The sequence below is a fragment of the Heloderma suspectum genome, chromosome 9 (assembly GCF_057233095.1).
Source record: "Heloderma suspectum isolate Gila_16-S chromosome 9, 16-S_ref, whole genome shotgun sequence".
NCBI lineage: Eukaryota > Metazoa > Chordata > Lepidosauria > Squamata > Helodermatidae > Heloderma > Heloderma suspectum.
Window position 1 is genome coordinate 40,572,548 of NC_139466.1, and position 27,659 is coordinate 40,600,206.

General features: G+C 50.0%; 1 protein-coding gene across 1 annotated transcript in view; it reads right to left on the bottom strand.

Annotated features, from left to right (window-relative positions):
- The window catches only part of LOC146338641 (actin-binding protein WASF3-like), a 67,814-nt gene extending 44,462 nt beyond the window's left edge, over positions 1–23,352 (bottom strand). Inside the window, exon 1 of the mRNA XM_084813368.1 lies at positions 23,133–23,352. The gene's annotated coding sequence lies outside the window, so the exon portion shown is untranslated. The remainder of the gene's footprint in view (positions 1–23,132) is intronic.
- Between the last annotated feature and the right edge of the window lie 4,307 nt (positions 23,353–27,659).

Sequence of the window (27,659 nt, forward strand, 5' to 3'; positions counted from 1 at the left end):
GTGTTTTAAAATGGCATTTTAGTCTTTTAACTGGTTGTAATCTGCCCAGAGAACATTAGTTATTGGGTGGATTAGAAAGCCAATAGATAGATAGATAGATAGATAGATAGATAGATAGATAGATAGACAGACAGACAGACAGACAGATAATTAAAGGCTCTGTGGAAGCCTTCTGCATGGAGAGCCACTGTCCATTGGAGCAGACTCAACTAGGCTGGTCTCAATGGACTAATGGCCAGCCCTTGAACTGTTTGCTACACGTATCACTGGAGAATAGGATGGCCACTTACACACCACCAAAACAGAGGACAGAGGAGGACACCAATTGGTGTAATATTTGCATATGCTAATGTATATATATAGGTGCAAATTTTTAAAGTATTGCTTAAATAGAAATACAAGACATCACACCATAGTGGAGGACACCGACTGGGCAACCTGGGTGCCTGTCCGGTGCTGACTTCAAGGCCTCTGGCCTGCTCTTCCTCCTTATGGATCTCTGACTTTAAACCAGACCTGGACTGGACAGCCCATCAAATAGAGGAGACCTTTAAACAGAGGACAGACCTCTGTAAAGCAGGATGCCTGGCCACCCTAGGAGAATGCAACCCAAACATCCCTTGATCACCGGCTCTGCTTCTGCAGAGATCGCGCTCCGCTGCCTGCCATCTTCCCAGGTGGATTTTCCTGCGCTATGGGGCAACCTCACACCCGGAGGCTATGCAGCGTGTTCCTGAACAGTTTCCTCTTCACACCAGAGCCCATTAGCCATGTTTACCTTGAGAATCTCATTAGCAAGTCTGCAGGGGAAATGGCATATTATGGACAAGCTGATTAATCAACAACACCCAAAGCTGCTAAACTAAATGCAGGCATTTTCAAAGCGGCCACAGAGCCCTTCCTTCCACGAGAGAGACTATAAATGCCGAAGACAAGGAGGGTGGCACAGATGGTTTCAGATAACAGCCTCTGCAGAACATCAACAATGATGTTAGAACAAAATTGACATGCCTGCATGCTGTTTCCATAAGCAGCCATCTTGCCCAAGACTCTGGCTGATGTGCTGAGAGAGAGAGAGAGAGAGAGAGAGAGAGAGAGAGAGAGAGAGATTATTGTTGTTGTTCAGTCGTTCAGTTGTGTCCGACTCTTCGTGACCCCATGGACCATAGCACGCCAGGCCTTCCTGTCCTCCGCTCTCTCCCGGAGTGTGCTCAAGTTCATATTCATTGCATCGGTGATGCTATATAGCCATCTCAACCTCTGCCGTCCCCTTCTCCTTTTGCCTTCAATCTTTCCCAGCATCAAGGTCTTTTCCAGGGAGTTTTCTCTTCGCATTAGGTGGCCAAAATATTGGAGCTTCAGCTTCAGGATCTGTCCTTCCAATGAGCAGTCAGGGTGGATTTCCTTTAGGATGGACTGATTTGACCTCCTTGCAGTCCAGGGGACTCGTAAGAGTCTTCTCCAGCACCACAGTTCGAGAGCATCGATTCTTCGGTGCTCAACCTTCCCTATAGTCCAGCTGTCACAGCCATATGTTGCTACTGGGAAAACCATAGCTTTGATTATATGGACCTCTGTCGGCAGAAGCTTTGTCTCTGCTTCTTACTATGCTGTCTAGGTTTGCCATAGCTTTCCTCTCAAGGAGCAAGCATCTTTTAATTTCATGGCTACAGTCACCATCTGCAGTGATCTTGGAGCCCAAGAAAATAAAATCTGTCTCTGCTTCCATTTCTTCCCCTTCTATATGCCCGGAAGTGATGGGGCCAGATGCCAAGATTTTAGTTTTTTTAATGTTGAGTTTCAAACCAGCTTTTGCACTCTCCACTTTCACCCTCAACAAGAGGCTCTTGAGATCCTCTTCGCTTTCTGCCATTAGGGTGGTATCGTCTACGTATCTGAGGTTGTTAATTCTCCCGGCAATCTTAATTCCGACTTGTGATTCATCCAACCCGGCGTTTTTCATGATGTACTCTGCATATAAGTTAAATAAGCAGGGTGACAATATGCAGCCTTGTCGTCCTCCTTTCCCAATTTTGAACCGATCGGTTGTTCCATGTCCGGTTCTTACTGTTGCTTCTTGACCCTCGTACAGGTTTCTCAGGAGACAGGTAAGGTGGATTCCCCCCAAGCCTAATTGCAGCACACCGGGCAATCTGGGGAAGTTGCAGCGGGGGAGAGAAAGGTTAATGTGCCCCCACCCCCAATCCCATACACACAGCAGTTAGGTTTGAAAAAGGCTTCTCACTGGAGCCCTAAGTCCTCGTTGAGCCACTGCCAGTCACAGCAAGCAGTCATAGCAAGGTAAACCATTGGTCTGACTCCACATAACGCAGCGTTGGCCAGTCCTTTTGGCATATGTGCCCCCACTCAAGCCCAAAGGGCGAGAGTGTGCACAGATGCAAGGTATGTGCAGCCCCTCTCCACCACTATGTTGTTGTTGCTTTTGCTCAGTCGTTCAGTCGTGTCCGACTCTTCGTGACCCCATGGACCATAGCACGCCAGGCCTTCCTGTCCTGCGCTCTCTCCCGGAGCGTGCTCAAGTCCATATTCATTGCATCCGTGATGCTATCTAGCCATCTCATCCTCTGCCGTCCCCTTCTCCTTTTGCCTTCAGTCTTTCCCAGCATCAGGGTCTTTTCCAGAGAGTTTTCTCTTCGCGTTAGGTGGCCAAAATAAATCTACCACTATACACACACACAAGATGGTGCCTTGGTATGAATTTGCCTGTAGCGTACTGAGCTGGGGAACATGCAGCAGCACAGCATGGGAAAGCAGGGCGACAGGCTTGAGTCTATGCCAATGCCAGGCCCTGGGACCTCCACTTCTGTCTAGGAGTTTGACCTCTCATCGAATAAAGAACCTGATGTGTTCATGTGGAGCCCAGAATTTTTATTTTTATGAGATCGAGAAGGTAAGCAAACACCAGTTTAAGGGGGGCTTCCAAGCATTCAAAATACAGAAGCAATAAAGTCAGTATAAATAAAACAATTTAAAATACAATCAAACCAGTGACAAAACACTAAGAGAAGCAGTTGAGCAAATCAGTCAATAAAAATGTCCACAAAATAATACTCATTCCAAAGTCTGCTTAACAGTGGGCAAGGAGGAGGGCAAATGTACCTCCATGGGAAGATCATTCTGCTATCTAGGCACCACAATGCAAAAGGCCCCTATGATGGTTTGAGGCCTAGAGAGGCAAAGGGAAAAGGGGTCAGGCCTGGGTTTTTTGTTGGGAGGGAGCATGCCTGGGAGGAGGAGTTTAATTTCCCTGATTGGGTTTCAGTTTCATCTCCCCAGTTAAGTTTTATTTCTTCAGGTTTGAAACAGTACTTTCAGTTTTGAGGGAGGAGGTTATAAAGAGAGAGTGAGAGAGCAAGTAAGGCAGAGTCAGGAGACCAGAGCTTGAAGAGGGAGCGGGAAGAAGCAGCCTGGAGAAATCTAAGTACAACTAGGGCAGAGGAACTTGCATTTTGCAACCTCTATTTTCTCTTAATGCCTCTTGTATCAGCTCTATTGTGTAAATACCTTTAGTTGTGATTTGCTTGCTTTAATTCACCAGTAAACTGTTGTGGTTAAACCCTGTGTCTAGAGTGTCAGTCATCCCACACCCCATGTTATTGGAAAGGGGAAGGTAAAAGAAGGGAGGTGGGACTCTTAAGGAGGCAAGAGAGCCTTAAGGAGTTGCTCAGAGGGTCTAGGTCATAAGGGGAACCCTGACAGCCTTTTTCTCTCATCCCCATCAACTGAATAATTTCTGTCATTGGGGAGGGACAGTTAGAAGGCTCTCGGAAGCTGAACAGAGTTCTTGAGCAGGCGATTCCTGAAAGACCCAGCTCTCTAGCCATTTAACTTTAAAAATTAACACCATGAATTGGGGACAGAAATGAACTGGCAACTGTGAATCTGCAATAGAACTGATATAACACAATCCTTCCTGCTTGCTCATGATATTAATTGGGTAGCAGCATTTTGGACCAAAGGAAATGTCTGGACTATCTTCAAGGCCAGCCCCACACAGAGACCACTGCAGTAGTAAGTCCAGGAGGTGACTGTGGCTAAGGCCAATGTCTCCAGTAAATGGTCCAGTTGGCAAAGTTGGCAGAAGGCACTGCCATCAGCAACAGTGCATCCCAAAGCACCCTCTCAGGAGTCCCAGGTTCAGTCCCTGGCATCTCCAACTTAAAGGTTCTGAAGCAATAGGATTGAGAAAGAACCTCTGCCTGATCCACCTCCAAAGCAGGACAACAGGCCCGAAACTATGCCAGAAGTGGAGGTCACATGTAAAGTGAGTGTATAACTATTTTTTCTGCTACAGCTAAAGTAGTGAAGCCTTGGTGGCCTCCAGATGGGTTGGGTTACAATCCCCATAATCTCCTGTTGACTGGGGATTATGGGAGATGTAGTCCAATCCATCTGGGGGGGCACCAGGGTGGGGGAGGCTGATGCAGTGCGTGGAAGACTATTAGCAGCAGTATCCATCTGACAGGCTGTGTGGTGTAGTGGTTAGAGTGTTGGACCAGGACTCAGGAGATCCGGGTTCTAGTCCCCGCTTGACCATGAAGCTCACTGGGTGACTTTGGGCCAGTCACTGATTCTCAGCCTAACCTACCTCACAGGGTTGTTGCAACAGAAATGGAGAGGAGAAGGAGGACCACGTAAGCCACCTTGGGTTCCTCACGAGAGAAAAAAAGGTGGGATATAAACGTAATAATAAAATAAATAAAACCAGAGATGTAAAAAAGCAAAACAAGAGTCGGGACGCATTCACAACGTGCAAATGCTTCTTGTCTTCTTCTACACCCGTTGTGTGATGGAAGTGTCACTCCACCGCTCTGCATCCTGGGCTTCCGACAGATTTCACACTCAGATGCCATGCGGCAATAGTCCGCCCTGATCCAAATAGGCCACCTCAGGCTTCGTAAATGGACTTTGCAAAATCCAGATGGGATGTGGGATTTCTGACCTCACGGTACCATGAAGCAGCAGCCCGAGTGAGCGATTCCTTCCTGTGGTGGTGGTGGTGGGGTCTCTTTCCCCAAGAACTGAGGCAGGCTCAACTGACCCATCAGATATGGTGAAATAGTAGCCCAGTGTTGAAAGTGTGAATATATTAACACAATTACAGAAAAAAAAGAGCTCTGTGCTGGTGGCAAAACTACCGTCATCTAGAGCAGGGATGCGGAGCATGGGTCCCACCAGATGTGGTTGGAGTGCAATGCCCATCATCCCTCACCATGGGCAATGCTGGCTGGGACTGATGGGAGTTGCAGTCCAGCCAAATCTGAAGGGGCACGTGTCCCCCACCCTTGTTCCAGAGCAGAGCTGGGGCACTTCTAGGGATCAGGGCCCTCACTGCTAGGGATGGGAGAACCAGGGAGGTTTGAGCACACTGACATTCTCCACACTCCGCTTCAAAGCACAGTTCTACTCGCTTCTGTTTTAGGATGTGCCCTGTCTTCCAGTTCATTCGATCAAGAAAAGTGCCCATTTTGAACGGGAAAATGCACATTTCTGTGTGCATTTTTCAAAAGTGTACACTTTCCCCCCACTGACTAAAGTGTGAAAATGCATATTTTTCTGGAAAATGTGCATTTCAAGTGCACATTTTTTAAAAAAAATGCATTTCTCAAACACAATTGCAAGTTTGGAATGTGCAAACACTTTTTGCAAAAATGTGCCCCCATTCACATTCGCATTTGGGGCTGTGAATAGGGCAAGTTTAGATAATTTGTGAAGTGAAACAACATTCTTGTACAACCCTACTCATTGCAACTCCAGAACCCGCCAGGGGGTGCAACTTCCTCCTTCCCTGTTGAATTTACAGCTGTTCCCACTAAATTTGCTGCAGTGCTGGCAGTAGCACCGTCCCCCGTGCACCATTTTAGAAGGAAAAGAAAGGATGCAGGAAGCATGCAGCTTCTCTACAACAACAATCATGCACCCAGGTGTCTTCTGGGAGCCCAATTGTGCTTCAAAACACTCCATGTACCATGTTTTCTTCCAAAATCACCACTTTTTTGCCACCATCTCAGCAAATTTGCTGGCAGTAACAGCGTGGGAAGGGGGCACCAGAAAAATAGCTGGGGGGGGGCTGCATGCAGGCCGTGTGTTGCCCGTCCCTGTTCTAGAGAGTGCACACATGACACTAGAACCTGCGATCACCCAATGAAGCTGAACAGTGGGAGATTCAGGCCAGATAAAAGGAAGGGCTTCTTCACACTGCTGATAGTTATAAAACTGTGGGATTCACTGCCACAAGATGTACTGACCACCATCAACTAGGACAGTGGTAAGAGGGGATTAGACAAATTCATGGGTGATAAGGGTACCAATGGCTCCTAGTCATAATGGTCATATGGAACCTCCGGAGTAAGTGGCAGCCTACCACTAAATACCAGCTGCTGGCAACAACAGCAGAGTATTCTTGCCTTCAGTCCCTGCTTTGGGGCTTCCCAGGGGCATCCAGTTGAATACTGTAGGAAGCGGGATGCTGGACAGGCCTTTGGTCTGATCCAGCAGGGCTCTTCTGATGTCCTTAAGACTCCCGTCCCTCCCAGAAACGTTATGAAGGCTTCTCTTCCTCGCAGGAAATGCAATACATACAGTAGCAGGCCTGACTCCATGGCATTTTGTGATCTGTACTGCGGTATGGTGATTCTTTGTGCATGTGTGTATATGTTATATATGTTTCATGAGTCTTCCTGAACCCCATGCTCCAGTATCTGTTCTGAGATGCCTGGAGTCACAGCATATGGCCTGCAGCAGACGCTGGACCATGAGACTTAATTAGGAGTCGAGAGGGCAGGAGAGAGGGGCAGAGCAGGGAGGGTCTCTCCCTAACATTATGGGCATATCCGTGTGCGACTCTGATTCCTGCAGGGCCATCAGCCATCACTGTCAGAAGCCCACCTTGAAGCTACAGAAGTGCCACAAAGCTCTTCTTGATGTCATGGAACACTGGACCACACTGGGCCACGCTCAAATAACAACAGGCTGTCAACTGACAATACATGACTGGTCAACTGACGAGCGTCCCAACCGCTCTAAAAATTGGACCAGAAGCACATCATCCAGCCTTCCCCAACCTGGGGCTTCCCAGATGCATTGGAACACAACTCCCATCATTCCCAGCTAGCATGGCCAGTGGAGGCTGGTGGCTCCGATGTCAGTGGGGCGGTGAATCCGCTCGGGGTGTCAGTCAGAACCAGTTGTGACTAGTTGGGATTGAAACCTGGAGCAGATTCACCGCCCCACTGACATCGGAGCCACCAGCCTCCACTGGCCATTGGCCACATCTGGAGGGCACCAGGGCAAGGGTGCCATAGTCCAATTTTTCCCCAAATCATAGGAACATCAGATGCTGCCTTCCACTGAGTCAGACCCTGGGTCCATCTCGCCCAGTACTGTCGACACTGACTGGCAGCAGCAGCTCTCCGGGGCTTCAGGCAGGAGGTTTTCCAGCCCTGCCTGGAGATGCTGGGGATCGAACCCAGGACCTTCTGCCTGCAAAGCAGGGGATCTGCCACTGAGCTACGGCCTTTCCCCATCTGGGAGAACTCCGCAGTTCTCCCCTAGAGGCAGAACCCTCCCATTCGAGACAGAGAATGGTGTCTGTTTCCTAGCAGCATACAGTCACGTCCTCCACGGGCATTTTTCAGCTTCCAAATATGCATCCATCAGGCCTCTTTGGCATCTCAGCTCTGTCAGCTGCACTGACCTCCCCAAGCCGTTTCTGCTCCAGGAGATAAATCTGTGCTCAGTCCAGCCCAATGTACTTGTTCAGTCGGGGGGGGGGGGAGGGGAGGCAGCCTGGCACAGGCAGCCGAGACAGGCTTTGCAAGATGGACTTTCCCCCCTCCCCAATACGCAGAGGCTCAGCCATTTCCCTGGACTGTAAAATGTCAGGGATGACTCCGTAGGGGGATTCTGAAAAAGAACTCCCTTCCTTTGCCTTTCAGGATAACTTCTCATCTCTAGCCTCATTCCGGCAGTGGCTCTCCAAGGCTCCGGCAGAGATCTCTTCCCAGCCCTGCTCCTCGAAGTCTTTGAGCTGAGGTTTCAACCTGGGACTCTCTGTTTCTTCACTCTGATCCTTAAAAAATGCTCTGCTGAATGGAGGCCTCTGTGGAAGCACCAGCAGAAATGTGTAACTCTGCTTCTCACTCTCGAGATCTGGGGGCTCTTTCCTCCTGCGTTGTCCTTTAAAGTGGTTGCCCATGGAACTCTCCCCGAGATTATTTTTAAAATCTCTATCCTGCTTTTTGACAGAAGCCCTCACTATATTCATAAAATGCAACGAACACATTCAAAGCCATACACTTAAAACAACACAACAAGCAGCCCAGCTGGGGCAGGAACACCTGGCGTAGTCTTCACCTGCCTCCCTCTCTCTCCTGGACTCCTCCCCATGGGGCAGTTGGTGGCACTGTAAGGCGGGGGGGAGTGCTATTAAGAGATGCCTTTCTTTCACTTCACTCTGATGCTGTACAGTCTTCAGCCTTAGATCCTGTGGACCATGACCATAAAGCCAGCATACGCCAGGTACAGTGCAGGCAAAACCTTAAAAACCCTCTATTTGCTTCCAGTAATGCATGCTGCTCCGACTGTCCCACCATCGTCTGCTCCAGTAATATGGCTCCATTAACTAAGAATCCACCATGCATGAGGGAGGGGCCGTGGCTCAGTGGTAGAGTGCCTGCTTTGCATGTAGAAGGTCCCAGGTTCGATCCCCGGCAGCATCTCCAGGCAGGGCTGGAAAAATTCCTGCCTGAAACCCTGGAGAGCCACTGCTGCCAGTGTCGACAAAACTGGGCTAGATGGACCCAAGGTCTGACTCAGTGGAAGGCGGCTTCCTATATTCCTATGATCAGCTGCAACAAACCCAGTAATGGGTTGTTAATGTGCAGAAATGGAGGTCAAGCCACAAGGGCCCTGATCTGGTATGGAAGATGGGTGTGTGGAAAAAGGCTTGTGTGTGTGCTGCTGAGGCACAACACAATCCTATGCAGGTCTACTCAGATGTCCAATGGAGTTCAACAGGGCTTACTCTATGGTAAGTGTGTATGGAATTGCAGCCACAGATACTCATCTGGGCCCTATTGAAGTGGCTGGAGATGTCGCTCTTTTCCAGATCAGGTCTCTGTTTGCTTTGCATGTATAGTTCAAGGATGTATAGCACGTCTTTTAAAATAAAGTGTCCGAGCAGCACACAAGTAAAACTGGCAAAAAAACACACAAAAGAAAACAGGGAAAATCCGATCAAACGGCAGCGCTGGAAAAATGTCAATGCAACAGCAGCAGCAGCACACAATAAGACAAGGGGGCAGATCTGCAGCAGCCTGTGTAAACCTTCTCAGCGGAGAAGATCAGGTTTCCTATTCATTAAAGCTTGGGTACAAAAGAAAGGGGCCGCGGTGGCTTAGTGGTTAAGACGCTGAATTGCAGACCAGAAGGTCAGCAGGACAGCAGTTCGAGACCCGAGTGCTGCGTGAGGGAGTGAGCTCCCATCTTCAGTCCCAGCTCCTGCCAACCTAGCAGTTCGAAAGCAAGAAATTGCAAGTAGATAAACAGGTACCGCCTCGGCGGGAAAGGTAACAGCGTTCCGTGCACCTCGGTGTTCAGTCATGCCGGCCACATGACCACGGAAGCGTCTTCGGACAGCGCCGGCTCTTCAGCTTAGAAATGGAGATGAGCACCACACCCTAGAGTCGGACACGACTGGCTGGTGACACCTTTACCTTTACCTAAGGAAGAGGCCTAAATGGCATCTCAGACATAGGAAGGAAGGTACCAGGAAGACCTCTCAATGGAAGATATGCCATAAACAGGCATTTTCCCAGGCATTTTAGCATTTTAGCTTTCTAGACGTTTAGCTTCGCTGTTTTAAATCTGTATTTTAAATCTCTGCATTGCTGCTAGGTTTTATTCTAGTTTTACTCTGGTTGTACTGTTATATTGTGGTTTCAATGTTTTTATATTTTATATCATTTTACTGTGTGCTTGTTGGTTTTAATTTTTGTGAACCGCCCAGGGATCTTTGGCTATTGGGTGGTATAGAAATGAATGAATGAATGAATGAATGAATGAATAAATGAAGGCACCACCACTGGGAAGGCCCTCGCCAGGCTTCCACCCCACTTACCTCCAAGGCCAGGCCAGCAGCACCTAATGAAGTCTCTCTGATCAAGATCTCGGAGCTCTGGTTGTTGTGCCTGTCTAGAGGTGGATCTGGCAGTGGAGGCTGGTGGCTCCAACGTCAGTGGGGTGGCGAATTTGCTCCAGGTTTCAGTCAGAATCAGTCAGAACCCTAAAGGAGCTCTCCAAGATGCTTTGCACTTCGATTCACTGCCCCACTGACATCAGAGCCACCAGTCTCCACTGCGACCTGGGCCACGGTCTCTACCTGTGAAAGGCTGTGCGCTACTGAACAGCTTCCTGCTCGGGGTTCACAGCGGAACTCTCCTGTAACCCCACCTTCGAGAAGTAGAGAAGAGCTGGTGATGGCAAGAGATGAATGGCATTGCGTCAGCGGTGGAGGAGACTGTAAACATGGACCTGATACAATTTGGCATTCTTGTTCGATGTGTGCATCAAGAGACAAGAAGCACCAAGTATTAAATCGATGTGTAGCCAGGGTAGTGTTTAAAACAAGAGTGAAATACGATGCAAGGACTCGCTGAATTCCAAATTCTCCAACAGCCCCCACCCCTGGTAATGCAGTGTCCCTATTTTTGACAGTGTTGCTGCCACCACCTTTGGAGATGACCTTGTTACATTTTGATATTGTGATTTGCTAGCATTTTCATTCCTCAGGATCCAGCAACCTCAAGAACATAGGAAGCTGCCTTATACTGAATCAGACCTTTGGTCCATCTGGCCCCGTATTGACACGGACTGGCAGCAAGGGCGTTCCAGGGTTTCAGGCAGGATTCCTTCCAAGCCCTACCTGGAGATGCCGGGGATCGAACCTGGGACTTTCTGCATGCAAAGCAGGTGCTCTAGCACTGAGCTACGGTCCCTCCCCCAAGGTAGGAGCCATAGCTCAGTGCTGTTGCGCTTGCTTGCCGTGCAGATCATCCCAGGTTGTCCTCAGCATCTCCAATCAAAAGGAGCAGACAAAACTGGCCCATGTGAACCTGACTGTGCTTTAAGATAGGTGCTGGAAGCCCTACTGGTGGACTTACTTTTAATATCAGTTAGATTGGCAGCCACTACAGATAGGGCCTTCTCAGTCATGGCCCCTTTCTTGTGGAACTCCCTTCGAAGGAATGTGCAGTTAGTCCCTCAGCATTCAAAAAGGCTTTGAAAACCCAGCTGTTTTGAATGGCTTTTGACCAATGTCTTTTATTGGTCATGCAGCTGTTTTATTGCTGTTTTACTGCTGTGGTTGTACAAATGTTTTATACTGACTGGATTACATTTTAATGTATTGTTGTTGTTTGCTGAATTTTAAAGTTTTATTACATTATTGTATCATATTTTTATTCTTGTATTATTATTTTTTTGCTGCCTTGGGCAGATGTGGTCCAGAAAGACAGCTTATAAATATTTAAAATGAAATGAAATGAAATAGATGGGCCAATGCTCTGCCACAGTAGACAGCGTCTTCATAGGTCTCTAGAAGTTAAATCTCATCCACAGTTTTTTCCAATGACACATTTGAGGCTCTTTCCACTAGAAAGAGATTCAGGAAAGCTGTTGTGCTTAGCTGAGCAAGAAGCCACTCTGATCTTTCATACTACTTCAAGCAGAAACCAATAAGCATCTGTTTAATGTCAATCAAGGGCAATATTTTTCCTATCTTTTAAAACTAATCGAATCCCGTAATGCCCAAAGCCTGCAATGTATCTGTTTATCTTCAGAAGTAAATCTTTCAGGGGTGTTATATTCAACATTTTGGGTCAAAATCCCAAATTCTTCTACCAAATCAAACTTTATATATTTTAAACAATTATATGCTTGCTACCTTTCAGTCTAAAAAACAACAACACCCACACATCAAATTACATAAAATCAGAGCATAAAAACACCAAGCAGGAGCAAAACAAAAAATGAGGCAGGGATCACTGAAGAAAAGCAACTACACCTTTTCTCCCCTCAAAATCTCAATGAAAAAAAAAATCTCAATGAAAAAATTTTTTTTGACCCACCATCTCTTGAAATTTAAGAGAGGAAGCCAGACAAGAGGTTCAGGCTTTGATCCTATACCCACTTAACTGGGAGTAAGCCCCATTGAACTCAATTTAACCCAAGCTTATACGTGTCTTCTCAGAAGCAAGCCTAATTGAACTCAGTGGGACTTGCTTCTGAGAAGACATGTATAAGATTGCACCATCAAAAAGGATTTCATGAGTCCACAAAATGGTGCAAGTAAATCAGAAGGTGCAAAGTTTTAGCTAATATAATTGTTCTTGCAATATGGAGGTTTTCGTCCGGCACTGGAGCGGAAGATGTACAAGTGGGAAGGAAGCTGTGGAAATGTTGCAGAGCTGAACATTTTCTGCCTGAACATTCTGCCTGGGGGCAACCCTGGAATCCCTGTTGCTACCTGATCTGCTTGTTTGGAAGCAGCTGGTCAAGTGACAGACATCGCTCTCTCATCTGAGGATCCTGAATGTTCCAAAGTCGCTGCCGTGTATCAAGAGACAACTAGGAACTCTGCAACCTTTCTGATGAGCTGATCTACATATTCAGAAAAGGCATGTGGTATAGCCCACCTGTCCCACTTCAGAATGCAGGTAGGGAAGAACATCAAGGAGATGACCTGGGCTAGATAGCTGCCTTCAAATACCTGTTGGGCTGTCACATAGAAGATGGAGCAGACCTGTTCCCTGTTGCTCTAAAAGGCAGGAATAGAACCAAGGGGGGGGGGATTGCAGAGAAGCATATTCTGGCTAAGTATTAGGAGAATCTTCTTAATGGTAAAAGCTGTTCGACAGTGGATCGGACTGCCTCAGGAAGTGGAGGGCTCTCCTTCACTGGAGGTATTTAAGCAGAAGCTGGGTGACCATCTGTCAGAGATACTGCTGTAGCAGGGGGTGGACCAGATGATCTCTAACACACCTTCCAATGCTACGATTCTACAGTTCTAGAATGTCACTCCCTAGCACATTTACTTTGGAAATATTTTTTGACATGAGAGAGCATTCAAACTTGCCCTCCCCCTCTACATTCTGAAGTAGTCTGGATCCAAGACCATCGCACATGCTTTTTCTGAACATGTACCTTATATTAAAGAAAACTACCTTTGCATTTCTTCAGCTTGCATCACTCTTCTCCCCACACACAGTATAAATATACGAGTTCCTCTGCAACATGTAATGCTGCTTTACTGATGTCGTCTTAGATAAGACACGGTATTTATTTAAGAACATTTTAATCATGCTATTCCATCCCTCCAGGAAGCTGACAGCCAGCATTTAAAAACACACACGCCACATAATAAATAAACCTGAATAATAAAGCTATTAACCCAGGAACCAGCAGCAACTCCACTATATGGGCACCACCACAAAGAAGGCCCTGCCTAGAATGTCAATCTGCTACACCAGGGATGGGGAACTCTTTCAGCCTAGTGGCTGAATTCAGCTATCGGGGGCACCATTCCAGTGGTTGGAGGGATGGGGCCACCCTCCCCCAAAGCATATTTTAGCCTGAAGCTCTTCCTGCCAGTAAGGAAGCCTTAGGAGGAGTATTTCAACCTGTTATAATGGGGAAAATGTGCAAAAATCTGGGAAACAGCCAAGCAACTGGTGGACAATTGGTGGCTGGGAGAAAGGGGTGGGACAGGAAAAAGGGGCATGGCGATCTAGGAGAAGCCTGGAGGGCCAAATTGGGACCTTATTCCCAACCAGTGCCCAAAGGTCGGTGGGCATGGAGCCAGGCCTTGGCTGATGATGGGTAGATTTATCTGGGAATGTGTCCAAGCATCTGAGAGCTCCAGGCTTTTCCCAGTCTGGGGTCTTCCAGACGTGCAGAACTACGACTCCCATCACATGCACACACCCAGACAGGCTGGGCAATGCCTGAAGGGGAGAGGCCATGGCTCAGGGGCAGTGCACCTGCTCTGCATGCAGAAGGTTTTGGTCCTCAGCTTCTCCAGGCAGGGCTAGGGAAGACATCTGCCTGAATCCCTGCAGTGCCGCTGCCAGCCAGTGCCATCAGTACTGGGCTTAGATGGACCAAGGGTCTCAGTGTAAGGCAGTTTCCCATGTTCCCATGTTCCATGTGGCTGGGGGCAGTGGGAGGTGTAGTCCAACACTTCTGCAGGGCGCCAGGTTGTGGCTGGCTGGCTTAGGCATACCTTCTCTCCACCCCAAACTAAAACCGGAGGGATCCTTTATTCTTACGCTGCCATTGGGTCTGAACACGATGAGCAACCCTGTGGAATAGCTACAGTGTGAGCTGTTCCATTTAATTTCTTCATGGTCTGGATCACTAACTAAGTTTTCACATCCATCAGCATTTTACCTAACTTTTTTTTAACCTCGAAGATGCAACATGCTTTAATCTTGGCCCGGCGATGGGCAAGATCCACCCAATATAGGGTCTTGAACCTTGTCATCAAGAGCCACTGGGGCTCGAACTGGCAAGCGTCAGATCTCTGTTCTGCTGGTGACCCATTCAGGGCTGTACAGCAAGGACAGACAGTGTGGTATAATGGTTACGGTGCTGGACTGGGGCTTGGGAGATCTGGGTTCTAGTCCACATGCCACCAGGAAGGTCACTGAGTGACTTTGGGCCAGTCACTGACTCTCAGCCTAACCTACTTTACAGGGTTGTTGTGAGGATCATGTAAGCTGCCTGGGTTCCTTGCAAGAGGAAAAAAGGCAGGATATACATGTAATAAATACAATAAAAAATAAATAAAACTTCCTACAGCTGGCCTTCTGGATTCCCCACCTAGTCAGCCTGTATTCTTCGCTGACCTGGCAGGGCTATACAATAGGGTGTTTCAGCCTGAGGGACAAATTCCATTTTGGAGACGCCCTTGGAGGCTGCATTTCAGTGGTGGGCAAATGGGGTGGGGCCAGAAATACCGGCATATTATAGCTTACGGGTACAATCCTATGCATATTTAGACAGAAAAAGGTCCTACGATTCCAAGCATGCCCAGCCTGCTATGCTGGCTGGGGCATGCTGAGAATTGCAAGACTTTTTTCTGTCTAAACATGCATAGGATTGCACCCGTAAGCTATATCACTGCCAGTAACTAAGCCTTAGGAGAGGCATTTCGACCTTTTAGCATGGGGGGTGGGGTAGGGACTACACAAAAGCCAGGAAACTACCAAATGACCAGTAGTTGGGGAAAGGGAGCCATCTGGGAACCCTGGAGAGCCAGAACCAGGCCTAAGGTCCTGCACCCTGCTATAAAGCCTTCCAAGTCAGCTGATGTTTTCCCTGAACACCCATCACCTTGGCCATTTCTCCCTGCCTGCCTTCAGCAACTAGAGGCGAACCATGCAATCCCCTGCACGCACGCACACACGCACACACGCACGCACGTGCCTCAAGGGCAGCTCTAGGCTGAGGTTTGGGGTAAACAGGGAAACATTTTGCCCCATTTTCCATTTAATGTTTTTAAAGCGTATTTATTTAAACAAAGTCATCATTATTCAGTTTTTCCATCCATCCATCTGTCCATCCAGCCAATGTTTCTGAGATCAGATGGAATAGAGATACAAAATTTTCATGTGTATTTGTATTTTTAAAAATTTGTACTTTTCCCCTCAAATTTGGCACCCACTTAACTTGCCGCCCTAGACGACCACCTAGTTGTCCTATATGGATGGTCCACCCCTGCCTTCACTTCTTCTTAAGCCCTGGTCCAAGGGTCTCATCCATCCAGTTCCCCATCTTGCCCCATCTTTAAGATGCCTCTGCTCCAGCAGCATCACAACGGGGGGGGGGGGTCTTCAAGGGCAGTGTTAAAAAAGCACACACCACGATCTGCCACCCCCCGCCCTGCACTGGGGGTAAACAGGATCTAAACATGCCTCCCTTTGGTGAATCGCGCCCACAGCTACATCAGAAACATCCCCTGAATGATGAAGACAAGCTGACGGGGGAGGAGGTGAATAGTTTATGCTCCGATTTCTACTTGCATTAGGAGTGCTGAGACACCACAGAGAAGGGAATATAGGCGGGAATGGAAAAGGGATTAAATTACCCCTGCATGGCAGCAGTGATGAGCAAACAGACGCCTGCGCATTCAGAATGATGGCATCTGGGAAGGTGCAAAGGGGAAGAGACGGGGGCAAGCAGGAGATGGGACGGGCCCTGAAGACCAGCCTGATAACATTGCCCCCCCTAGGGAGGGCAGGGGCTGTTTATCCTGCCAAGGCAACAATAAGTAATGCAACCAGCAATTCAAAGGGACAGGGCAGGAAGAGGGAGAAATAACAGAGGAATTTAACATGGTTTGTGAATGGTTTAGAGCAGCCTGGCCCAACCCAGCACTCTCCATAGGTGTTGGACTACAAGTGTCATCATCCCCAGCTTCTGGCTGGGGTGATAGGATGTGTAGTCCAACACCTATGGGGGGTGCTGGGTCAGGCCAGGCTGGTTTAGAGAGTGTAGGCTGAGAAGGTAGGCAGAGTGGGGCGGGCTGGGGGGCCCTCTCTGAGAGAACCTTGGAGCCTCCGGTGGGCCCGCGGCACGGCAGCCGTTTCAGGGCGGGCGGAAGGGAAAGACTTCTTCGCATGACACGGACATTCGCTGCCACCAACTGAGAGAACCTTTCAAGAGGATGAGACCTGGGGTTCCCGAGGGGGCGCCCGTGGGGAGCAATGCGGCTGCAGACCCCTCTCTCGATGCTCGCCAGGCTGGCCACCAATCCTGACCTTAGCTTTATTAAGATTTTTTAAATGATCATTGCTTCTAATGGGCAGGCGGCTTGACTGGCCTGCTGCAAAGCAAAGGGCTGCCCTCCAGCGCCATCTTCATCCGGGTTCAAAAGAGTAGTTTTGTGCTTTGGAGCTCAGGCCCTGGACTGCAGAATGTCACACCTGGGGGACAAACCCACCCTCTAGAGGTCTCCATCCAGCCTTCCAGGGTTTCCCAGAAGGCCCTGCTCCCTCTCCTGCCCCTCCCCTTTGCCGCAGCCACGATCATTTGGTGGTTTCCCCAGCTTTTGCGCAGTTTCTCCCCTATTCTCAGAGGCTGAAATCCCCCTCCTAAAGCTTCATTCCTGGCAGTGAGAGCTTTAAGCTAAAGCATGCTGGTATTTGGGGCCCCACCCCTTTTGCCTTAGGCCACGCCCACCACTGGAATGCACCCCGCAAGAGCATCTCCAAAATGGGATTCAACAGGTTCAACAGCCCTGACTTAGTTTCTTGGGCAAGGTACTTTTCTTTTAGTCTGACCAGTTGCCTTCTGGAAAATGATGGTTCTGTGACTGACCACGCCCACCATAGCAACTATTTTATGAATGGGCAAGCCCCCGCCCATAAAATACATTTTGTGAGAGTGCCCACAACACTCTCTCAAAATTCCAAAACATGCCCACTGACCCAAAGAGGTTGGGGACCCTGGATTAAGGCAAACTCATGGAGGAGGGGCTAACTGGAGCCTCTGTGTTCAGAGGCAGTGTATCTTCGAACAGCAAAAACTGGGAACAAACAGGGGAGAGGGGTTTCCTTCAAATATCTGAAAGGCTGTCATGCGGAAGATGGAGCAGACTTGTTCTCTGTTGCTCCAGATGGCAGGACCAGAACCAATGGATGGAAATCGCAGGGAAGCAGATTATTTATTTATTTGTTTCACTTTGTTTCTATACCACCCAATAGCCGAAGCTCTTTGGGTGGTTCACAAAAATTTTCAGCTTAACGTTGGGAGAACCCACCTACCCAGTGGAGGCTGGTGGCTCCAGTGTCAGTGGGACAGTGTATCCACTCCGGGTTTCAGTCAGAACCAGTCAGAATTCTAAAGGAGCTATCGAAGGTGCAACTGGTTCTGACTGGAACCCGGAGCAGATTCACCGCCCGCTGACGGTGCTCCTAACACTGAGAGCTGTTCACCAGAGGAAGAGATTGGACTCAGGAGTTGGTGAGGTCTCCTTCACTGGAGGTATATACGCAGAGGCTGGGATGTTGTAGTTGCAAGATTCCTCCATTGATCGGGGGTTGGACTGGATGACCTCTGAGTCCCTCCCAACTCTGAAAATTCTGACTCATGCCCTGCTTTGTGGGTCATCTGGCTAGCTTCAAACAATGCTGGTCTAGGTGGACTCCTGGTTTGATCGAGCAGATCTTGCATTTGCAGGGTGACATGTTGTCCATCCTGCAAGGAGGTCAAATCAGTCAACCCTAAAGGAAATCAACCCTGACTGCTCATTGGAAGGACAGATACTGAAGCTGAAGCTCAAATATTTTGGCCACCTAATGCGAAGAGAAAACTCCCTGGAAAAGACCCTGATGCTGGGAAAGACTGAAGGCAAAAGGAGAAGGGGACGGCAGAGGATGAGATGGCTAGATAGCATCACCGATGCAATGAATATGGACTTGAGCACGCTCCGGGAGAGAGCGCGGGGCAGGAAGGCCTGGCGTGCTACAGTCCATGGGGTCACGAAGAGTCGGACACGACTGAACGACTGAACAACAACAACAATGTTGTCCATCATCAGTAACTCTGATGAAGACTGTCATTTAGGCACAGTATACCGAAGTCTAAAACCTAGGGCACTAGGGACTCCTGCCTTGGATACAACTTGGAGAGGGATGCAAAATAGGCATTGCATATCATGCATCATATCAACAGTTATTAAAATATTTATTTATTTATTTATTTCTATACTGCCCAACAGCCGAAGCTCTCTGGGCGGTTCACAAAACAAAAATAATGTTCCATTAAGTTACTCTTGCTTGCTCAGAGGATTAATAAGGGCAGCAGGCCAGGCTGAAAGGCAGCAGTACTGCTTCTCTTCAGCCCTGCGTCTACCATCTACCACTTGAAACAGTAAAGCACCAAATGCTGTTGATGACGGAAGAGAAAACCAGAGACCCTGCGATATCGAAGATCAGCCAGCAGCAGATTTTGGGAGCATCAGCTTCTGAGCAGAATTAGTCCAGCTGCATAGTAGGAACTTGAAATTTCCTCAGCCACAGGGTTAAAGGCGCATGAATATCCTTAAATCGTCTCCGTGCTGCTTCCTGGGGGAGCGGAGGGGAGGGAAGAGGGAGGAGGGAGGGAGGTTGGAAAATTGGCCGCCTGCCCTGGGTCAAGAAACAACTAGCTACAGCACTGACTCTATCCCCATAATCTCACAGAACAACTATGTCATTATGCACAGTATGTTCACTGTAACCATGCTCAGTGTTGGCTGGACCCAAAAGGCAGCCTAGGAGGATGCTGGCATGGTAGAATTCCAGAGCAGGCTGTGTGCTGATTGGGAAATTCCCCAAAGGTGAACATGATGTCCCTGCTCTTGCCCCAGATCCTTAAGTCAACAGGTCCATGGGCTGAATTCATAGAATCATAGAACAGTAGGGTTGGAAAGGGCCTACAAGGCCATTGAGTCCAACCCCCTGCTCAATGCAGGAATCCAAGTCAGAGCATCGAATTCTCATGAACAGAAGATCCGGATGCAAATCTCTTTCTGGACTGGATCACTGCAGCCTGCAGGGCAGAACTTGTCTGATTCAGCCATTGTGAGAACAAGATGTCATCCCTCCTTGGACTGCCTGGATGGAGACTGTAGCCCTCCGTGTCTCTTTCAGTACAGGTGAACGGAGCAGGAGTGCTCATTGACTTCTATGGAAGCAGGGGAAATGGTCTGCAACTAGGCAAAACATTTGAAGGGAGGACGCTGTCCCCCCCCCATCTCAGACCTGTGGCCCCCTTTGAAGATGAAACCATTGTGTCCCCACTCCTAAGGCCCAAACGGCGCATGAAATGGTGGGAGCGCCACCATGATCAGATGACATGAAAAGAGTCCTGCTGGATCAGACCAATTTCCCTCTACTCTCTCTTCCCACAGAGGCCACCAAATGCTCTGCAACCAGACATGAATGCCACAGCACCCTCCCGCTCCTGTTCCCCAGCAACTGCTATTCAGATGCAGCCTGCCGTTGATTTTGGAGGAGACAAATATAGCCATCAGGAGTGGTAGCCATTGATAGCCTTACGTACATCTTTGCTTATGCACTCAAGTGTCGGGGGGGGGGGTGTTTCTTTGGTTTGGATCAGAAGAGCGGTCCTGGAGAGGGGGTGTTCAGCCCTTTCCTCAAGCTATTTTTATGGCCTGAGTCCCCACTCCCATCCCAGATTTTATTTTCTTTATTTACTCATACAAGCACATTCCCACTCTTCAAATAAAACGTATTTCAGGGCTTTTAAAGTTGTGCTCAGAACCACAGGGGGAAAAGAAAGCTTAACTGCTGTTGGGGGTGGTTACATTGCCAAAATAGCACTGGGGAAAGGGTTAAGCACTCTCCCCCTGCCCATCTCCTGCTCCAAGCAAAAGTGGAGTACCCCCACACACCCCACACCCCTGGTGGAAGCTTAAAAGTACAGACAAAAACATGGGGAGATCCAGTCACTGTCTCATGTATTAGCTTGGGCCTTAGAGGGTGGGCACCCAACGGAGTCCAGGGGTAGTCATCATAAGAACATCAGAAGAGCCGTGCTGGATCAGACCAAAAGCCGCCCTCGTACAGCATTCTGTTCCCATGGTGGCCAACCAGATGCAAGTGGGAAACCCAAAAGCAGGACATGAGTGCAACAGCACCCTCCCACTCATGTTCCCTAGCAACTGGTGTTCATAGACCCACTGTGGAGGCAGCACAGAGCCATCAGGACTAGAATCCATCGAACACCTTCTCCATTTGTCTAATGCCCTTTTAAAGCCATCCAAATTGGTGGCCATCATCTTGTGGTAGCAAATCCCATAGTTTTAACTATGTGCTGTGTGAAGGAGTCTTTCCTTTTATCTGTCTTGAATCTCCCACCATTCAGCTTCATGGGATGAGCCCATTAGGTTCTAGTATTATGAGAGAGGGAGAGGGTGAAAACCTCTCCTCATCCGTTTTCCCCACACCATGCATAATTTTGTACACCTCTGTCTATTACTCACTTTTTTCCTAAGCTAAATAGTCCCAGATGTTGTAACTTTCCTCCTAATGGAGTTGCTCCAACCCCTTGATCATTTGAATTGCCCCTTTCTGCCCCTTTCCAACTTTACAATAGTTTTTTGCGGTGTCCCCACCACTTAATGTTTTTTTCTAGCTTGAAGCCCATTCTCCCTGGTAATGGATGCTGCCACAGTGCCCCACTCCCAAGTACAGGAAAATCAGAAGCACGTGGGAACGGGGATTGCTTGTTGGAAAGTAAAATGAACTTTCACCTGAAGGATGAAAACAAGCTCAAAGTGGCCCTGAGTTGGCTTGCAGGTGCAGACAGGCCGCGTGTGCGTGGGCTGGCAGTGGCTGGCCTTTTCTCATCCTTAACTAGCCACCCAGTCAAGTCTTCCACGTTTCTCAGGATCTAGTCCTCGGGGGACTGAGGGTGCATGGGCTGAAGAGGTGGGAAAACCAACACCCCTACAAGAGCAAAGCCACCAGATCAAGGGGTCAGTAGCTGTTCAGTGGCGCCATCCGGGTGGGACGTTGGGGCAGAAGACCAGAGCCCCAGGCAACAGAATGAGCAGGGGAAGCCATGAATGCAGCAGAGCTGGCTTGCCCCATTTTGAAGTAAGGGAAGCAATACATATTGCCATCTCAATAACCGCCCCCCCCCCCACACACACACAGAAGGCCATGAAGTCCGGAGTCTAAAATTACCCAGCTGTGCCCCTGTAACTCTTGGAGTGGGGCGTCAGTCGCCATAGAGTGTTGAATCCCTTGGTGAATAATGTCCATGCAGCGCGTCCTCACTGAGTCTCACCGGTGGTTTCCTCCAAGGGAGGCTGGTGGCACTGATGTCAGTGGGGCGGTTAATCCACTCTGGGTTTCCGTCAGAACTCTTAACGTTCTCACCTTGGAGAACTCTTTTAGAGTTCTGACTGGTTCTGACTGAAACCGGAGCGGATTCACCAGCCCACTGACATAGGCGCCACCAGCCTCCACTGGTTTTCTCATCCCACCCTATTACGAACTCAGCGGTGAGACCCTCAGTATGGTCTGTCCGTTGTATTTATTTGTAAATGTTAGCTCTTCCCTTCCCCACCAGCCATCGCCTCCCCCCCCCCGCCCACCAGCAAGGTATCTATCTGCAAAGTAGCCAGAAAATCCCAGTCCCAGATCCGCAGCCAGCCTAACGCCCCCGAAGGCTCAAGCCCAGCGCGAAGGCAAAAAAAAGAAGGCAAAATCGCCGGCGGTGGCTGACCAGCTCCTACAAATGGGCCGGTCTAGAAAACATCACCTCTGGCCCGGAAAGTCCCTTCGGCTCAACCAGGATGCATGGAGCGCCCCCCACGGTTACAGCGGCAACAGTGAGACAGCGCACTCTGCACATGCTCCGAGGCCCCCTCTTCCGTACACCACGTGCGCTGCAACGAGCTGTGCCCTGGGCACCCATTCAAGCACACGCCTAGTCCTCACACACACACACGCACACACACGCACGCACACACTGAGCCTTCCTGCGGAGAGACACCCCCCCCCCCCGCCGCCGGGCGTGCAGTTGGAAAGCCGGCCTCCCGGCCCGTCTCGCCACCTGCGTGTGGGGAGCGAGGGGTGCAGGACCCGGGGCTGCAGGGCAGAGGCCGGGGAATGACATGCGAAACGGGCTGCGCCGAGCCCTGCTCCCCCGGGGCGCCCTGCCCGGAAGGCCCCCAAGCGCGGGTGCCGCGGCCCCCTCCCCCGGAGCACCCCGCTCGGAGCCCCCGCGCTCCAGATTTCCAGCACGGCGATCGCCCCCCCGCCCCGCGCTGCCCGCTCCCCCCCGCGCGGCACGCAGGTCCTCCTGCCCACGTCTGGCAGCCGGGGTGCGCCCAGCCTCGCGGCAGCGGCGGCCCCCCTCGCCCTGCCCTGCCCTCCCCTCGCGCGGCGCGGCGCCCCGGCCCCCCCCGGCCGAAGGCGGCCGCCCCCGCCCCCGTCCAGCCGAAGAGGGCGCCCCCGCCAGCCCGGCCAGCGCGTCGCGCCCCGCCCCGCCCCGCGCCCCGCGCCGCTCACGTCTGGCGCCCCCCCGACACGCACCTGCAGGAGCGATCCAGAAATCACGTCCGCCCGGGAGCCCGCCGGGGCGCGTCGCCCGGCCGCTCCGCCACCTGGCTCGAGGCGGGAGGCGACGGCGACGGAGGTGGCGGCGCCGCTGCCCCCCGCCGCGCCCGTCGAGGAGGCTGCGAAGATGCAGCCGCCGCTCCTGCCCGGCGCCGATCGCAGCCGCTCCTCTCGCTCGACACGCGCTCGTGCGTCTGAGCGCGCGGGCGCGGGCGCGGGCGCACCCGCGCGGGCGCGCCCGCCAGATTCGCCTCGTCCGGCTCCGCAGTGCGGTCGCGGCGCATGCGCCTCCATCCCTCCAACCCCCCTTCGCTCCCCTTGCCGGGAGGAGGAGGAGGAAGCGTCGCCTCCGTCGCGCCGGGGAGGATGCTCCTGCGCTGGAGCTGGGGATGCCGCGCAGCAGCGGCGGGGGCGGCAAGGGGAGGTGCCCCCGCCCCGGCCCGCGAGCTGCTTGGCGTCCCGAGCCAGGTCAGGACCTGGTGAGGTCGAGACGTCCAGCGCAGGGCTGTCGATTTGTGGGAACACGAGCCTGGCCGGGTCAGCCCAGTCTCCATCTAATTCAGGGCAGGAGTGGCCGGCCCACAGAAACCGGCGCTCAGAACTCCGCGGCCACTGGTCATGGCTCCGATTTCGGTGGGGCCGTGATTCCATCCTGAGTTTCAGTCCGAACCAGCCAGGCCCCCGAAGGAGCTATCCAAGGTCCTGAACCCATTTTGGGGTTGGAGCTCAGCACCTTGGATAGCTCCTTCAGAGGTCTGGCTGGTTCAGACTGAGACCCGGAATGGAATCACGGCCACACCGAAATCGGAGCTACCAGCCTCCACGGATGTCGCCAACAGGACTAGCACCTTTGATGGATTCTCCATAGATTTGCCTTCCCCAACCTGGTGCCCCCCAAGTGTGTTGGACTGCAACTCCCATCACTCCCACCCAGCATGGCCATCCCTAAGACAGCTGGAGGGCAGCCAGCTGGGGGAGGCTGTCCCAGACCATTCACTTTCAGGCATTCATGGTTTGTTTTGGAAATTCCTGGATTGTAACATATTACACATGAAGACCAGAAACTTTTTTGGCATTTATTTGCACTATTTATTTATTACATTTCTGTACCGCTCAATAGTCGAAGCTCTCTGGGTGGTTCATAGTAATTTAAACCACAAAATACAGTATAAAATGCAGAGATTTAAAATAGAATTAACAGATTTAAAGCAACAGAACTAAAAGACTAAAATGCCTGGGAACATAAAAAGGTCTTCACCTGGCGCCAGAAAGAGCACAATGGTGATACCCGTGGTGCCACAGCAGAAAAGACCCTCTTCTTGGTAGCCACCCACCTCACTTCCTTTGGCAGGGGATCTCGGAGAAGGACCACTGAAGATTATCTTAGGGCCTGGGCAGGTACACATGGGAGGAGGTAATGCTTCAGGTAGCCTGGCACCAAGCTGTTTAGGGCTTTGAATGTTTGCACTTTGAATTGGCCCTGGAGATGGACTGGCAGCCAGTGCAGATGGAAAAGTACTGGCATTATATAATCACATTGCCCAGTCCCCGTTAATGGTCTCACTGCCCTATTTTGGACCAGCTGAAGTTTCCAGACCGTTTTCAAAGGCAGCCCCATTGCAGTAATCCAAAAGAGAGGTTATCAGAGCATGGATAGCTATAGCTCAGCTATCTCTAGCTACAGTTTGTGGCCCTCCAGATGTATTGGGTCACATGTGATTCATGTCTAGAATTCCTATAATGGACAAGAGGATATTTTTTATCCATCAGTCCACTTCCTTGTATCCTGCAAGTGAGGCTCTCTCCCAACAAACAGATGGTCAGCAGGACTAGGGTTCCTAAAGCAGGGGTGGGCAACTTGTGCCCCTCCAGATGTTTTGGACTACAACTCCCATCAGCCCTAGCCATCACAGCCAGTGGGAGTTGTAGGCCAAAACATCTGGAGGGCCACAGATTGCCCAACACTGTCCTAAAGGCTTTTATCCCACACCTTTACTGAGGCTTTTGCTTCCAGATTCTTTGTAGGATTAAGATTGGCTCCTTTACACATGCTTTTTTCCCAGGTATTTCTTTCTCTGTCTTTCTATATGTTTCATTATACAACCTGTATAATGGTTGAGAGCCAGTGTGGTGTAGTGGCTAGAGTGCTGGACTGAGAGTCAGGAGATCCAGGTTCTAGTCCCCACTCGGCCATGGAAGCTCACTGGGTGACTTTGGCCCACTCACAGACTCTCAGCCCAACCTACCTCACAGGGTTGTTGTTGTGATGATAAAATGGAGAGGAGGAGGATTATGTATGCTGCCCTGGGTTCCTTAAGGAGGAAAAAGGAGGGATATAAATGTAAAAAAATAAATAAACCACTAGGTAGTGCTGTGGTATAGTGGAATTGTGCAATTACATGAGATTTTTATTCAGTCATTTCTAAATAATAACAGAGTGTCCTTGTTAGGAAAAAAAACAAAAAACAAATCCCAATAATGGTTGCAAAGCACGGGAGAGGCCCTGGAGGATGACGATGTCGTGTACAGAACTCGCAACCACCGTGAGTGAGGAATCCTGAGCACACAATAAATGCTTCTTATAGAAAGGCTCTGTAGAGCCCATCGGCTTGGACAGTAATTCCCAACGTGTGCAGCTGCCAGAGTAGTCTAAGGGAGGCAGGCTGCCAGGCTCCAGGCCAGGGCAGAGCCCTGCCAGCTTTCCTAGTGCAGCTGTGGTGCCCTCCAGATGTATTGGACCAATCAAAATTATTCTCTCTTTTCCTCCTTAACGTTTTTTTCTTTCTTTCTGGTAAGACAAAAGAAACACTGGGAAAACATGGGAGGGTTACAGATGGAAAATGACAGTGACGCCCCTTCCCCACCCCCCACGATGGAGGCAGGGTGATTGCACCATAAAAGCCTTGTCTTGTTGCCCTCATAGGGAGCGATCCTAGTCAAGGTTTGCAGGGCCGTAGGACACTTTGGATTCCCCGATCCGAGGATGGAAACAGCGCTCCCACCTCGGAGGTGGGAATCAGAACTCTGACCCCATCTCCCTCGCAGCCAACATGGAAAGAACCATGTCGGCTGCCTCTCTGAGGTTGGGAACCCAACCTTGGAGAGAGGGTAAAGGGGGTGTTGCAATGGGAGGGGAGGAGACCGGAGAGGCCAGGATGCAAGTTATCCGGAGGCCTCTCCAGCTTCCTTCCCTTCCCTTCTGAGACACCTGCGCTAGACAGGCTGAAAAGCTCATCTAGCGAAAAAGGCAGGGAGGGAGGACGGGGCAGGCACAGATGGCCCCCGCCACTCCTCCCGCCCTGCATTGGACGACCATAAACCTCTGAGTCCAGGGCCCTTCGATCATTGAGGGTGCAACCCACAGATTGCGCCCTTGGAGTGTGGTGAGAGGATTAACTGTGTGACACCCGACATTACTGGCGCAACGTCTGTGAACACCACATGCCCAGCCCCAGAGAGCTGCCACCTCTCTGCATGATTGGGTGTTCTAGCCTTCCAGTCTCCTGGTGATGGAGAAATTTGCTGGGTCACTGCACCAGGAACATTGGCTCTCTCCTGAAACTAGAGTGGCCACTTATGAATCTCCAGAACAAGAGGAAATGCATCACTGAAAAAGGGAACAAAAGGGGACAGTGATGTGCATAAACTTCCATATGCTAATTTAGATCTCTTGATGCAAATTTAGATATCATTATTATAATTTATATAGAAATGCTGTGACCAGGTGACCTGTGTTGGTCTGTTGATGGGCAGACCCATTCTTGTGGTTCTTTATCTTTAAACTGGAATTGTTCCTACACAAGGCTGTTAATCTGTTCTATCTATTTTCGGTTTAGTTGCAGAATTGAGATTTGAACCGTACACAAAGAGTGTTTCCTTTCCTGCTTTTCCACTGCATAACCTCTAGGTGGCACTGTGGTATAGCAGAATAGCACAATTACACAAGTGGAAAAAGCATTCTCTTTTGCTTTCACAAATAATACCGCATATTCCCTGCTCTAAAACAACTCATAAAAAGTGCTGTTTAAAAACAAAAGAGAAATCGGAGGGTCACAGTGTTGTCTAAAGTACTTGTAAAAGAAACATGAGTAGGGAATGACAACTGCACAATAAATGCCTCATGTAGAAAAGCTCTTGGACAAGACAGGTCAGCCCTTCAAACTGAGGACTGTAAAAGTGGACACATGGCCAGACTTCTTTGTTCTTGGGCAGGGACTGCCTGTTGTATCGCTACATGAGTATCTGCTCTGGGCTTCTCCAATACAATTCATGAATGGCTTCCTAAACACATCTAAGTCTTGCACTGAAAGAATGGATTGTGCCCAACATAGTAATCCTGTGCACTTCTGTATGTTCACCAGTTTTTGCTACCACACAATCCTCTCTGCACCTCCTCATATTCCAAGGTCACCTGATGAGGTTTGAAAACTAAGACTTGGATTATTTTGATAAGCTGCTGACACACAAACTCTTCTGCTCTTTTTATTTAGGGTTTGGCTGCTG